Raw genomic sequence first — 16978 nt, 5'->3', positions numbered from 1 at the left:
AAGTGCTTGCTAAATGTTTCGTATTTTCATAAATATACTGCTAATCAGTGCCCAGATTGCTCGCAGTTTTTTCTGCAATCAGATTTTCTGTATTCAAGCGCATAAGCACCTCTACTTCAAACCCTTGTCTGTAAACTTGATGTCGATATTGTTCAGCCCTTACATTGAGAGATACTCCTATATTTCTCCAAAAGTCGTTCAGTAACCCAAGGAAATCCGGCATCTGTTGGCCATCCTACGAATCATCACATTTTTCAAGAGCAGTGTTGTCCTTCTTTATTTTCTTATAATTCTGGTATCCTTTTATGGGAGTTGCATCAAAGTTTACTGAGGTTTTATCCAAGATGAGGACATTGAGAAATCGACCAACACATAACACAACAATTACTCGACATTTTTGGGAGATAAATGAATCAACATTGAACTTCATTAATAGTATATGCAAGAGAAACAATCATATAAACATTATATAATTTCCTCTCAACTTTACGCCCTACACTTCCTTTTCAATTATGTTTGTAATTTATAAGCGGACGAGCGATGAGGAAATGCCACATATAAATAAAATAATTTCTTTGTATGAGTAGTGTAAATGTATAAAACATCCAGTGCGAAGGAGAACATATCATTGAAATTCGATATATATATATATATATATATATATATATATATATATATATATATATATATATATATATATATATATATATATATATATATATATTTATATATTAATGTTGTTATCGATTACTTCATAGATGCACCTGTCGCAAAAGTCCAACCATACTTATGTGTTACTGATGGTACCTATCAGACATTAGACTGTGAATACACGCCCGGCAATCCATCTTATACACAGGTGAAATGGAAGGCACCGAATGACGAAACAGCCACAAGAGACAACCCTCTTCTCATAGATAAGATCAATGTACAGACAAATAATCTTCACAACTATACATGCATTGTCACCAACACATTCTTTGATGGCAGTGAAGGACGAGATGATGGAATAACTATGATTCGATTTGAATGTAGGTTAAATGTTATGGAGTAACTTTGAAATTAATTAACTTCCCTTTAAAATACTTCGGGGTAAGTCCTTAATTCAAATAACGTCCATATGGTTGTCAATATTTGTACAAAATAATTAACAGGACACCTTGGTAAATGCAGTCTTTTATGGCTTGTTGTTAACGGCAACTATGTTGCTATCCTTATGTTAGAATTGATATAAATGTTAAATTCGGTGACATTACTCTCAGTTTGGTAAATTCCCCTCTGCGTACAATTCTCATTATTAACCTTATTAAATATTGATCATGGTATTTCCTTTCTTGATCAACAGACAAGCCAAGCGTCAGCACACCTACTTTATACGAAATAAATGAAGGTCAAGACCTTAAACTGTATGGCAATGTCAAATCAATAACACAAGCTATTGACATTGGATGGACTGCACCTGATAGCAGTGTATATCCTGGACAAATCCTAACTGTTCTGAACGTCACAAGGATACACAGAGGAGTGTACACTTGTCATGTAACCAATAAATTATGTGATGATATCGATGGGAACTGGCACGGTAGCAGTTCTACGAATGTCAGTATAAACTGTAAGTGTACGAATCGAGTTTGCCTTCCTTCAAGGGCTTCCGCTTTTTAGCTACAGTACCCATTTCTCATAAGTGGACAGGGAATCAAAAGTGTGGAAATACACTTATGTTGTTTGAAGAAAAATAGAAGAGCAATTTAGTTGATACAGTCTTAAAAATAATCTGAATTTATATGATCTAATTCACTGGCTCTTGAACATTTTTGTTCAGGAGGGAATTATTAGAGAAAGTCGCGATTGACACTGGATGTATTTATTTTTTGAGTTTTGCATTCTTAATCACACGAACAAACTTGATTTTCAATCTCCTCTTGATCGTCGCTTTATGTTAGCAGGCATCTTTTGGCATCTTGCTCTTCTTATTCTTTAGACACATGTATTTATTATATAAAAACCAATGGGAAAGCTCTTGCATTTCTTTTTATAGTCAAACCAACAGCTGCCATATTGTCCAAGCACACCTCGGAGCGATACGGAAAGTTTGTGAATTTGACATGCTCTACAGACTGTAGCAATCCGGCAGCTGAAGTGAATTGGTATGTGAATGGTATTATGGTTGATGGCATTAGCGACAACATGACATTTGAAGACGTCATAGAGACTGAATGTGAAAATGGTGGTTTTATGACGTCACAACAATTGAATATATTGATGCAGCCTGGCGATAACGACGTGCATATAAAGTGTTCTGCACAAAATCCAAACTTTACTGAAGACGAAGTCTTTTCAAATGAAGAAATTATTGTGGCGACATGTGAGTCGACAAAATTTTTTAACTCTAAGAATTATGTAAATTTCTTGTTTCAATGAGAGTTATATGTTTAGGAATGTATTACCATGGCGGAATCGAAGTTAGTGGATAGCAATAGCAACCTAGAAAGTGGTTTATAAGTTAGACCAACATTAAGAGTAAACATATTTTTCCTACAATTAATGTTTGCCCCTCTATGACTCATATTTTTTCATTTGAAATAAATGTTAATTTATTCAAAACCCCTAGTTCCACCAAGGCTTCCCGACGGCTGTAAAACAAGGATAAATATATCTGGAACGAAGGGAAACACAACAAACTCAATACCTGAAGGTACTTATGTGACATTTAAATGTACATCATGTAGCAGCAAACCGACTGCTGCCATACACTGGTATCTTGGTAACAAACCGTTGCGATCACCGGCTAATCAAAGTGAACATACCAGTGTTGGCGTCTTTGGAGGAAATGTAACTGAACATAGTATTACATTAAGTCATTAAAGAGAGAAAACGGTGAAAATATTTATTGCAAGGCTGTTAATGAATTGTTCCCAGGGTCGCCATCTTCATCCGAATATATCACTCTACATGTTGTCGGTGAGTATCGTTCTACATGTTGTTGAACACTTGTAGTAATATTTATCCTGGACCTTGTAGTTTTGTTAGTCCTATCAGGTCACATATTTTGAAAAGATGTTCAACGTTCCCTCTTATGCTAGATAAACGGATGATTTCATCATTTCTCTATAAAAAGGACTGAAATCAACACCAGCGATGTAAAATTTACTTCTTGTGGATCAAACTTTGTTTCTGTGTAAGGTCATTCAGTACTTACACAAATTCGGGATATTGTCTTATTTTTGTACGTATGGTTTTTCTCCATCATTGTTGCACTTTATTATCTTGTTTATCTTTGGATAACTGTATTCATAAATGCAGCACAATAAAGCGAAAACCAAAATTGTGAATAAAAATATTAACTTGTTGGTTTTGAGGTAACTTTGCAAGGATGGCATTTGATCACTTGACTGTCGCTTTTTCGATATATTATGACGGATAATTCGAAAGTGGCACTATTCTGACGACTTCAGCTCGTAACATTTATATCTTTAATTTTACAAAACTAGTACTATCATATTTACAGGTATTAGTCTGTGACAGTCACGTATATCATGTTAAAGGGACAAAGTCGGCCATTTTTCATGAATTTTGTTTGATGCAAGATACAGCTTATATTGTTTCACATGTTTGAAGATACTGAATACATGGGTGACCATGCATATATTCGACCCCGAGTTTAGACAAATTAAATGATATCATGGCGTTAATGAATTATGGTCATGAACATTAATTCATTTTCGCGATGGTTTTATGTGTCGTGTCTAAAACCGGGGTCAAATATATATGCATGGTCACCCATTCATTCAGTATCTTTCATTTGTCCCTTTAACTAATGTCCCATTTGTCCCTTTGTCTAATAATGATCCTACTACCAGTCTGCAATCTGCTGTACCAAAAGTTGTAACTTCCCCGACATTTAGGTCATCTTTATCAAACGGAATATTAGGTAAATTGATTCGTATTGACTCGATGCAACTATCGACAGGCTATCTATTTAGTAATCTATCATTTCTTTTGCAGATCGGGCATCGCCTTACGCCAAGGAAAATGTGTCGTCGGGTACTTGAGTCACAATAAGACAATTTCTATTCTTAATATCTACGTATTGATCTTATTAACTAATAGAATAGCTCAAATATATGGTGGTGATGTAATGTGATAATATTGAACTCAATAGGGTGAAATCACGATGCGGCGAAATTAAATACTGTAGTCACATATCAGTCAAACATCTCTCTGGTTTTCGGGCTTTAAGTCTAGCCAAGTGTTTACATGAATGAAATTATAACAAGGACGGAAAACGTAATAGATTGTCGAGCGGAACATAACCACGTATGATTTTTTTCTACGTATTTTTTGTATAAACCAACACACATCAGGAATATATCAGAATTGCTTAGCTGTACTTCAATCAAAAGGACCCCGAACTTCGATGGAGAACTCAGTAAACGGTTTATATAGAAAATCGGACAGCATAAAACAGTTTCTCATAACGAATATACCGAATGAAAAATATGACTAGGAATTAGTTAATTCTAAATAAACTACTTATAACCAGTAGTTTTTTTGTTTTTTTGTTTGTTGTTTGTTGTTTGTTTTTTTTTGCAAATTAAAGCTAACGATAGAGCACAGAGGTCTGATTAAATCTATTCATTAGTATATTATGCCCGACTTTAAGGTCACGAGTAAAACTTGTACATTTGTCCAATATTTTTGTCATTTTGGCGTTTATTGTTCTCTTATCAGGCCATGAAATATTTCTGTGGGTCAGAGTGATTTGTTATATTGTAGTTTTGGTGTCATGAAGCGAGATCGATATAGGTTTCTTTTACCAGTAATCAAGATTATTGTATATATAAATCACGGAAGTGACTCTACGTTTGGTATTGTACTCTGTACTTCTTCAAAAGTTTCAGTCTACACATCGACCGACTTTTGATTGCAATTGAGACATTAAAATCTATACGCACGGATTGGAGACCATTAAATCCCTGTCCCGATTTCACTTTATAATTTGACCATTCCCCATGTTGAGGTTTAGTTACTTTTATCTTTGTTTCTGCTTTTTTGTACAGAAACTCAATATCCTACAGATGCATCTCGAAAACATACAAATCACATTGAATCCGGCAACGGAAACGTTGAACAAAAGAGCCACGATGTAATTATTGCTGTAGTAAGGTGCCTAATTGTCATCACATCATTATCTGTGGTCATACTGGTTGTACTTGTTACTAATAAACACCGACGATCTGCACGAAAACCGAGTAAGTATAAATCAAAAGCTACCGTGCTTTTTTATATATTATGATGACACTTATCACATGTACAAGCCAAGTTTGTCGTCTTTGAACAGAACAATGATTATACTCTTGTCGTTCTACGTCACGGCATCCCCAGTCTATGCCATCAATTTGGTGTGTCGGAACATTTGTTGCATCATCGCGAACTTCCATGTGCTCGCTCGTCGATGTAAACGACATGGCGGCCCGTGAAAATTTGCAAAATCAGTCATCTACAGTCTGACAAAATACACACGCTTAGCAAATATAAGTTCTGTTTCAGTTTTGTAGCTAATATGGGGGTTCGTATCCCGGACCCCACCGACGCCGTCTGAACTTTCGACGCACAGAGTACTTTCAAAAGGTAGACCATGTAGTGACACGGTCATTACGTCACTTGTATTTTCCCTCGTAGAACGATGAAAAACGTTATGGAATAATATCTAAATATATTATTAAAACGATACATGTCGTGTTTGAACGATATCTGAACCTTTGGTATGTAGCAGACACTGTAGTCGTTGTAGTTGCGGTAGTATGCAGCTGTTTGCCGATACAAACGTACGCATACAATCGCTTTCATTCTAAAGCTTTCACTGACGTATCGTTTTTATTGGTTATATAAATGATGTAGGACGGTGTGATTAAACTGTCTACATGTGTAAGGGTCAATAAATAATCGAAATATTCGTAAACGAGCGAAACTCACTTTATTCATGTTAAGAGTTTATCTCACATCCGTTTCGCGCGATATGTTGTTCCTATCTGTACCACCACACAACAGAAATGTTAGATTCTCCAGATTTACGTCTAAATTTATATATTGTAGTTCAAAATGCATATTTTGTTCCTTACTTGAATAGAAAGGTTCAAAGAACTGTTGTTAGTTGTGATATTTTGCGATTTAAATTCTCCAAAGGACTGCATTAGTCGTAGTCGATAATTTCTGTGTGACTGTCACCCCTTTCTTAAACAATAATCGGCCATTTTGATATCATATGTATACAATGAGAGATAATCTTAAAAAATGCAAAATAAAAAGCAATGTGCTTCTGGGAGAGTTTCGGGTTTTTTTGGAATGAATTTATTTGACCTGGCTGGCGTTGCAGCTTTTGGTGGTAAAAATCGATATAAAACATTGGTTTGACATATTGTTATATCTTCCTACAGTACAAGATCGTTGCTCCAAAGAAGTTTGTCGCGTGCAGGATGTTTCATCTGATTCAAGAACTACGGAGTGATGGTTCTGACAAACCACTAAAATAAAGATTCCCGCCAAGGAGGCACGGACCTCGATACGAAAACACAAATCGCAACCCAGAGGACTATTGTCAAACAAGCTGTAAGAATAAGCACACCAATTCTTCACAGTGCCCCGTCGCGGACGATGAACAAATTAAAAGGACAAAGTCGGCCATTTTTCATGAATTCTTTTTGATGCAAGATACTATTTTTATTTTTTGACATGTTGAAAGATACTTAATAAATGGGTGACCATGTACATATTTGATCCCGGTTTTAGACAATTTAAATCAAACCATTGAAAAAATGAATTAATGGTCATGACCATTAATTCATTTTCGCGATGGTTTCATGTATCGTGTCTAAAACCAGGGTCGAATATATGCATGGTCATCCATTTATTAAGTATCTTTCAACATGTCAAACAATATAAGTAGTATATTGCATCAAACAAAATTCATGAAAAATAGCCGACTTTGTCCCTTTCATGGACCAAAACTGGAGATGGATTATGTAAAATTAATTACGTAGGTTCAATTAAGCTCAGGAAGATTAATTAACATGCATGGTTGAGTAGATACGTACACCAGCCAGTGACATTAAGATAAGCAAGTTGCATGGTACTGTTACATGTCAAGTTTAAAACACTTATATCAATATATTATCATGGATTTGTATTGATGAGTCAGATGCGAAATTTTTTGTTAGACATTGATTTGCTGAATGTATATATTGTTGGTATATATTTTCTTATCACGTGTTTTTTTAATATATTACCAATTACTTGAACAAACTTTTAAAAATATCCGAGTAATGCCTAGTTGAAGTACAGCCAAAGAGCAATCGACGGGTATTAAACTTAATTCGGGTACATATAGGTACAACAAGGTTATTTCATATTTCTTTGTACATTTTTATTATAATATTCAATTTGAAATAGTTTGGCACCGCTCGGATGGTTTTACTCTGACTTTTGAACAGTATGTCAAAAGAAAACATGCCTGGAGGTGAAAAAAAAAATTATTAGGACATATGTCGAAAAATCTTTGGAGTAGGTCTCGATTAAAAAAGTTAAAGGGAAATTTCACTAACAAATTATGACCTGGATTGAATTTATAATATTTGTTATAACTCGACCTTCAGAACAGAGAGGTTATAATGGCTCTCTGCCAGGCTACCATGGACTTTTTGAAATAAACTATGCAAAGTTGAAAAACGTTCCATCATAAATAGCAGTATGTGTTAATCCACGGTCTTAATTCTTTGATTTCGTCTAGTACACAACACTTTTAATTTCCCCAGGTGATATATTAATTTAAATTAGGGCAGGATAAAGAGAGGTCACTAAAAGGGTTTATTTTTTCAAGCCCAATTATTATCTATTAAATCAAATTTAACGTGCCTACAAGAATATATGGGCCTGCAATAAAACAGACGAAAGTATGCAATTAATGTCAGAATCATATTGTTTATAGCGAATGTACTTTGCCCTGAAATATATTACAGTGTTGAAACAATGCTAACGTCACATTTTAAAACACTTGTATTTTTATTAGTCAAAACCATACTGTTAATAATATATACATTATTCAGAAAGATCCCAAAGATTTGTTTTACATTGATTACGAATTTAAGAGACGACGCTCGAAACTGCAGGCTCCCATGTTGTTAGATAAGATTGTGAGTTGTATTCTTTTGACTGTAAATTCATCATTTTATAAAATACTTTGACCGTGTTTTTAGTTGTTACTCGATTTATATTTGTGCTGCAACATATATTCAGCTCCTCCTCATAAATTACCACTTGTTTTTCTGATCCCCCAGCCCACACAATATAACAATAGGAAAAACTACGGCGACATAAACGTGACAATTCTTTTGCTGAAATTAATATGGTTATACTTGTATTAGTTAATTGCAAAGAGTGGAAAATAAATCCTTAACATTCGTATAACACGATTGGAACTAATTTGGGATAATTGGATCTTCATATTCTTCAAATTTCTCAAACTTTTAGATGCCCTATAGTTGAATGTTTCAATATTACAAACTACTCATAAAAACACAAGTGTGTAACGTAAAACAAATAGTAGATGAGGTCACATTTGCAGATGAAATCGACATTACTTCACCATCCAATTATACCAAATTAGTTCCAATCGTCTTGTATTTAAAAATGCACACCATTGTAAAACAATAAATAATAATTAATTATTACAAATGACCCGGCTTTGAATCACATCGCTAAATCGGTAATAATGATCTTTTAATCATGGCGTAAAAACGCACTCAATACACCTTTGAAACAAATACTATCGGCCCGTATGTTAACAGTAGATAATGATACAATTAAACGAAATAAATAGGATTGAAAAGGGGATTAATCTAGCCTTCTAGAGGTAAAATGCTGAATGTTAGGTTTCCCTTTTGAAAATATAACTTTATAAATTATCGGACACATTAGTGAAGGCAAGACTAAACAAACAAACGAACAGCAACGACGTGGTAACAGCATGGAGCTACCAAGTAGCCCCATGCTAACAGCGTCTTCATCAAAGCTTTGCAAATCGAGACATATATTCTAACAACACTATTAGTAGAACAAAGCAATCAAACAGGGACCAAACAAACCCATAAACTGAAGCGACTGATAAAGGAACTACCCAGGGTTCCGAAACGAAAGCGTCAGAATAATCACAGTTACTCAGACATGGCTAATTTCTAACACCAAAAACACCGAAACACAACACTGTGCACAGCATAAATATACTGCACTTAAATAGTGACTAAACAAATACAATTAGACCATACCACAAAATGTTAGACCACACAACTCCAAAAATAATTTAATAGCCAATGTGTGCAGCTGCGTTCTCTTATTTTACTTGCAATGTTTCATGTTTTCCTGTGTTTCGCTAAACTGCTAAAGGGACTTTAAATTACAACGCTGCTTTCAAAGTCACATACCCAACCATGCATTTTAAAGCGATGATCAAGATGGCCAGAACAGCCATTTTGACAAATTAGTATCAATAATCTGGGAAAGGTGCTAAGGGCCCCTTACGAAAATAGTCTGTAGATATTCCATTGAACTCTGATATTCTATAGAAATTCTGTATATTTTATGGAAATCTGATGGAAATATGCTTCTGTTGAAAGTCAATTGAAAATTTTCAAAACAATTCTGTAGAAAAGTTTAAATGTTATAGAATTTTAATGTATATAGAAACTTTAAATTCTATTGAAGTTTGCTGATAATTTTCTGTAGAAAATCTGCAGAAATTAAACATATTTTTTATGGAATTTTTCGGTTCCATAGCTTTTGTTGAAATTTTTTTTCTGTTTTTTTTTTCCCACAGTTTACACTGTTTCAGACTTAAGTTCTTGTTTTTGCATGTTGGCATGAGCTTTGATAAGAACTCAGTGACATATATATAGCTGGTTTCAATATGGAAAAGGTAGTGACATTTACCTATGGAGAGTTCTAAGCACATTCTCGTGTACCCTTTAATTCTGAAAAGCTATTTTCATTTACACACACATCCCAGGAAAATGTATATAGTTTCAATTGTACCATTCCTTTTACCATTGCTTTTGTACATTTCATGACTGTACACAGACCAACCAGACTCTCTTTGTTTGATCCTAAGTCAAGTGAGCTGACCTGTGCCTTTGCTTTGTTATGCAAATAGTTTCCTGCCTTTACAATGGGCTGATTACATAATAGTGTAGCCACGCATTATTCATTTGAACTTGAGGCAGTCCACAGTGCACATGGCTCTTATGAAAAGTACTAACGTTCAACTCCAAATTGCATAGGACATTAGGATCCAAGGTCCATTAGCAAGATTCTAACAGTGTTATGAAGAAGGGAGCCCACTAATATGTCACAACTGTAGGATCCACATTGCAGCATCAACTGGAAATTATGTGAGTTAAGATACACAACACTTTAATTAAATTAAAGGCTGTTAATGAATTGTTCCCAGGGTCGCCATCTTCATCCGAAAATATTACTCTGCATGTTGTCGGTGAGTATGTTGTTGAAAACTACAACCATTTTCAGTAATAGAGCGCGAAGCCACTGCAGTGAACTGGAATATAACTGCTTACACTAATTAGTTTCAGCTGTAGCCGTGGCCACTTTGGTGTTGAACAAGGCTACTTGATAAAGACCAAAAAGTCTGCTTATACAAAGGCAAAACTAGCTCTGTCTGAGGCTCGAGTTGTAAATGAGAGTTTACGATTGGCACCCTGTGTTCAAGATTAAGATACAATGTAACATTACCATGCACTGGTCCATGTACAAATCTTTTTATTTCAACTTCCCAAGACAAACTGTCTGCATGGGACATAAAATGTTGTCGACTTTGCCAGCTTGCTACAGCTGAAACTAATTAGTGTGAGCAGTTTTATTGCAGTTCGCTGCAGTGGCTTCGCGCTCTATTACTGAAAATGGTAGAAAACTAGTTGTAATATTAACCAAGCAGAAAGCCATTTTAGCCTTGATCTTGCAGTTTTGTTGGTCCTATCATGTGAAAATATTTGGAAGAAATGTTCAACGTTCCCTCCCATGCTAGATAAACGGATGATCTCATCGTTTCCTTATAACAAGGACTGAAATCAGAACCAGCGACGGACAATTTACTACTTGTGGATCAACATTTGTTTCTGTGTATGGTCATTTAGTACTTACACAAATTCGGGATATTGTCTTATTTTTGTTGATTTGGTTTTTTATTCCCCTCAGTGTTCACGCACTTGTTTATCTTTGGATAACTACTGTATTCATAAATGCAGTACTATAAAGCGAAAACCAAAATTGTGAATATCACTTGTTGGTTTTGACTTAACTTTGCTATGATAGTATCTGAACACTTGACTGTCGCTTTGTCGATAAATTATGACTTATAATTCGAAAACGGTACTATCCTGACGACGTCAATGATATATATTTCTTACGTTTAGAAAACAGGTACCTTTACAGATATTAATCTGTGACATTCACATATAATATGTTAATTATCAATGATTTCAGATTCGTCGCCTAACACTAGTCTGCAGTCTGCTATAGAAAAAGTTGTGATTTCTCTGATATTTAAGTCATCTATATCAAACGGAATATTCGGTAAATTGATTCGATGCAACTATCGACAGGCTATGTATTTAGTAATCTATTACTTCTTTTACAGATCGTGCATCACCGTACACCAAGAAATATGTGTCACCGGGTACTTAAGTCACAATAAGATAATTTTTATTCTTAATATCTACGTATTGATCTTATTAAACAATATAATAGCTCAAGTATATGTGTGATATAATGTAATAATATTGAACTCAATAGGGTGAAATCACAAGACGGTGAATTTAAATACTGTAGTCACATATCACACAAACATCTCCGCCTGATTCTCTTAAGTAATAGTGTACTTGGATTTCGGGCTTTAAGTCTAGCCGAGTGTTTACAAGAATGAAAGTATAACAAGGATGGAAAACGTCATGGATTGTCGAGAGGAACATAACCATGTATGATTTTTTTCCTACGTCAATTTTTTATCAACCAACACATATCAGCAATACATCAGAATTGGTAGGCTATACTTCAATCAAAAGGACCTCGAACTTCGACGAGGGGCTCAGTAAACAGTTTACTAGTATATCGACAATAGGTTAGCATAAAACGGTTTCTCAAAACGAATAGACAAATTAAAAAAAATATGATTAGAAAGTGTTTAATTCTAAAATAAACCACTTAAAGCCTAGTACTTTTTTGTCAAATTAAAACAAACGGTAAAGTAAAGAGGTCGGGTAATGTCCTTTCATTGGTAAATTATCCTCCAGATTTTTAGGTCACCAGTAAATCATGTACATTTGCCCATTTTTTTGCCATTTTGGCGTTTATTATTTACTTATTTCTATCCTCTCTACAGAATAAATCTCATAAGTATACACCTGAAATATTTCCGTTAGTTAGAGATCGGTTATGTATAACCGATTTGTTATATTGTAGTTTGGCTATTATCAAATTTGATCGATATTGGTTAATTTTACAAGTGATCAAGATTATTGTATGTTATAAATTACGGAAGTGACTTTACGTTTGGTTTTGTACTCTGTACTTTTTCATCAGTTTCAGTCTACACATCGACGGACTTTTAATTGCAATTGGGAAATATATAAACACGGAATGGAAGACCATTAAATCCCTGTCCCGATTGCACTGCTGGATTTGTTCATTCCCATGTCCAGGTTTAGTTACTTTCATCGGTGTCTTTGTTATTTTTTGTACAGAAACACAATATTCTACAGATGTATCTCCAAAACGTACAAATCACATTGACTCTGGCAACGAAAACATTGAACAAAAGAGCCACCTTGTCATTATTACTGTAGTAAGGTGCCTAATTGTCATCACATCATTAACTGTGGTCATACTGGCTGTACTTATTTATAATAAACACCGAAGATCTGCACAAAAACCGAGTAAGTATTAATCAATAGCTATCTTGCTTTTTATATTATGATAACACCTATCACATGTACAAGCCAAGTTTGTCGTCTCTGGAAAAAAAAACATGGTTATATTGTGGTCGATCTACGTCACGACAACCCGAGTCTATGTCATCAATTTTTGTGTATCGGAACTTTTTTTGCATCGTCGCGAACTTCCGTGTGCTCGCAACTCAATATGAACAAAGAACATGGCGGCCCTTATTTCTCCCGCAATCCAAATTTGTTTGACGTAAAAATTTATAAAACTCACTCATTATTTCCAGATTCTGACAAAATACACCAACTTATCAAATTTAAGTTCAGTTTCAGTTGTGTTACCAAAATGGGGGTTCTTATCCGTTTAAACCCCATCGATGCCGGCCTGAACTTCCGACGCACAGAGTACTTTCATGCGGTAGACCATGTAGTGACACGGTCATTACGTCACTTGTATTACCCCTCGTAGAACGATGGAAAACATTATGGAATAATATCTAAATATATTATTAAAAAGATACATAACGTGTTTGAACTATATCTGAACATTCGGTATGTAGCAGACACTCTAGTCGTTGCAGTTGCGGTAGTATGCAGCTGTTTGCCGATACAAACGTACGCATACCATCGCTTTCATTCGAAAGCTTTCACTGACGTATCGTTTTTTATTGGTTATATAAATTATGTGGGACGGAATGATTAAACCGTCTACATGTGTAAGGGTCAATAAATAATCCAAATATTCGTAAACGAGCGAAACTCACTTTATTCATGTTAAGAGTTTATCTCACATCCGTTTCGCGCGATATGTTGTTCCTATCTGTACCACCACACAACAGAAATGTTAGATTCTCCAGATTTACGTCTAGATTTATATATTGTAGTTCAAAATGCATATTTTGTTCCTTACTTGAATAGAAAGGTTCAAAAAACTGTTGTTAGTTATGATACATTGCGATTTAAATTCTTCAAAGAATTGCATTAATCGTAGTCGATAATTTCTGTGTGACTGTCACCACTTTCTTTAACAATAGTCGGCCATTTCGATTTCGTATGTATACAATGAGAGATAATCTTAAAAAATGCAAAATAAAAAGCAATGTGCTTCTGGGAGAGTTTCGGGTTTTTTTGTGATGAATTTATTTGACCTGGCTGGCGTTGCAGCTTTTGGTGGTAAAAATCGATATAAAACATTGGTTTGACATATTGTTATATCTTCCTACAGTACAAGATCGTTGCTCCAAAGAAGGTTGTCGCGTGCAGGATGTTTCATCTGATTCAAGAACTACGGAGTGATGGTTCTGACAAATCACTAAAATAAAGATTCCCGCCAAGGAGGCACGGACCTCGATACGGAAACACAAATCCCAATCCAGAGGACTATTGTCAAACAAGCTGTAAGAATAAGCACACCAATTCTTCACAGTGCCCCATCGCGGACGATGAACAAATTAAAAGGACAAAGTCGGCCATTTTTCATGAATTCTTTTTGATGCAAGTTACAATTTTTATTTTTTGACATGTTGAAATATACTTAATAAATGGGTGACCATGTACATATTTGATCCCGGTTTTAGACAATTTAAATCAAACCATTGAAAAAATGAATTAATGGTCCATGACCATTAATTCATTTTCGCGATGGTTTCATGTATCGTGTCTTAAACCAGGGTCGAATATATGCATAGTCATCAATTTATTAAGTATCTTTCAACATGTCAAACAATATAAGTTGTATATTGCATCAAACAAATTCATGAAAAATAGCCGACTTTGTCCCTTTCATGGACCAAAACTGGAGATGGATTATGTAAAATTAATTACGTAGGTTCAATTAAGCTCAGGAAGATTAATTAACATGCATGGTTGAGTAGATACGTACACCAGCCAGTGACATTAAGATAAGCAAGTTGCATGGTACTGTTACATGTCAAGTTTAAAACACTTATATCAATATATTATCATGGATTTGTATTGATAAGTCAGATGCGAAATTTTTTGTTAGACATCGATTTGCTACATGTATATGTTGTTAGTATATATTTTCATATCACGTGTTTTTTTTAATATATTACCAATTACTTTAACAAACTTTTAAAAATATCCGAGTATGCCTAGTTGAAGTACAGCCAGAGAGCAATCGACGGGTATTAAACTTAATTCGGGTACATATAGGTACAATAAGGTTATTTCATATTTCTTTGTACATTTGTATTGTAATATTCAATTAGAAATAGTTTGGCACCGCTCGGATGGTTTTACTCTGACTTTTGATCAGTATGTCAAAAGAAAACATGCCTGGAGGTAAAAAAACTATTAGGACATATGTCGAAAAATCTTGGGAGAAGGTCTCGATTAAAAAAGTTAAAGGGAAATTTCACTAACAAATTATGACCTGGATTGAATTTATATTTGTTATAACGCGACCTTCAGAACAGAGAGGTTATAATGGCTCTCTGCCAGGCTACCATGGACTTTTTGAAATAAACTATGCAAAGTTGAAAAACGTTCCATCATAAATAGCAGTATGTGTTAATCCACGGTCTTAATTCTTTGATTTCGTCTAGTACACAACACTTTTAATTTCCCCAGGTGATATATTAATTTAAATTAGGACAGGATAAAGAGAGGTTACCGAAAGGGTTTATTTTTTCAAGCCCAATTATTATCTATTGAATCAAATTTAACGTGCCTACAAGAATATATGGGCCTGCAATGAAACAGACAAAGTATACCATTAATGTCAGAATCATATTAAGTATAGTGAATGTACTTTGTTCTGAAATATATCATAGTGTGGAAATAATGCTAACGTCACATTTTAAAACACTTGTATTTTTATTTGTCAAAACCATACTGTTAATATATACATTATTCGGAAAGATCCCAAAGATTTGTTTTACATTGATTACGAATTTAAGAGACGACGCTCGAAACTGCAGGGTCCCATGTCGTTAGATAAGATTGTGAGTTGTATTCTTTTGACTGTAAATTCATCATTTTATAAAATACTTTGACCGTGTTTTTAGTTGTTACTCGATTTAATTTTGTGCTGCAACATATATTCAGCTCCTCCTCATAAATTACCATTTGTTTTTCTGATCCCCCAGTCCACACAATATAACAATAGGAAAAACCACGGCGACATAAACACGACAGTGAATTTGCTGAAATTCATCTGGTTATACTAAGTTAATAGTAAAGAGTGGAAAATAAATCCTTAACATTCGTATAACACGATTGGAACTAATTTGAGATAATTGGATCTTCATATTTCTCAAAACTTTTAGGTGCCCTATAGTTGAATGTTTCAATATTACAAATTACTCATAAAAACAAGTGTGTAACGTAAAACGAAAAGTAGATGAGGTCACATTTGCAGATGAAATCGACATTACTTCACCATCCAATTATCCCAAATCAGTTCCATATGTGTTGTATTTAAAATTGCAAACCATTGTAAAACAATAATTAATAATAATAAATCATTACAAATGACCCGGCTTTGAATCACATCGCTAATTTGGTGGTTTTACCAGATTACATTACATTTTTACTTTAGCATTCTGATAGGGTACGCTAACCTATTCTTGACACCTGATATCGTCACTAATTAGTGGTTCAAGACGGTCCTAATGTTATTGTAATCTTCTATATGTTTCTTTAAACTGGTAATGTTTGCATTTACCTTCAATGATATTGTTAGTTTGACCTATTTTGATGCCTTGCTTACTAACTCGGTAGGTAATAAATCATTGGTGACCTATGGAAACTTCTAACTTTTGTGTATAATCTCCTGTTTCCAATGTTCTCCAACGACACTTTTATCTTCAACTTCGATAAAATTTGCAAACTACTTAAAAAAACAACAAATTAACTGCCTCTAGACGTAAACACAGTCTCTTGTTAGTGATTAATTTTTGACAAGATTCAAGGACGTATATGTGTAATCAGGGTTAACTCGAGAATAAGACACA

The 16978-nt window shown here is 34.4% G+C and overlaps 1 long non-coding RNA gene across 1 annotated transcript; it reads left to right on the top strand.

The window, feature by feature from the left end:
* Positions 1–2015: 2015 nt before the first annotated feature.
* On the top strand, positions 2016–2961 carry LOC139127511 (uncharacterized). The gene is made up of 2 exons (XR_011551035.1): positions 2016–2365; positions 2612–2961. It is a non-coding gene; the product is annotated as an uncharacterized lncRNA (long non-coding RNA).
* The last annotated feature ends 14017 nt before the right edge of the window (positions 2962–16978 follow it).

This window comes from Ptychodera flava, unplaced genomic scaffold (assembly GCF_041260155.1).
Source record: "Ptychodera flava strain L36383 unplaced genomic scaffold, AS_Pfla_20210202 Scaffold_32__1_contigs__length_2955704_pilon, whole genome shotgun sequence".
NCBI classification, from domain to species: Eukaryota; Metazoa; Hemichordata; class Enteropneusta; family Ptychoderidae; genus Ptychodera; species Ptychodera flava.
The sequence above is the reverse complement of the archived record's forward strand: the minus strand, read 5'-3'. Positions and strand labels throughout refer to the sequence as shown.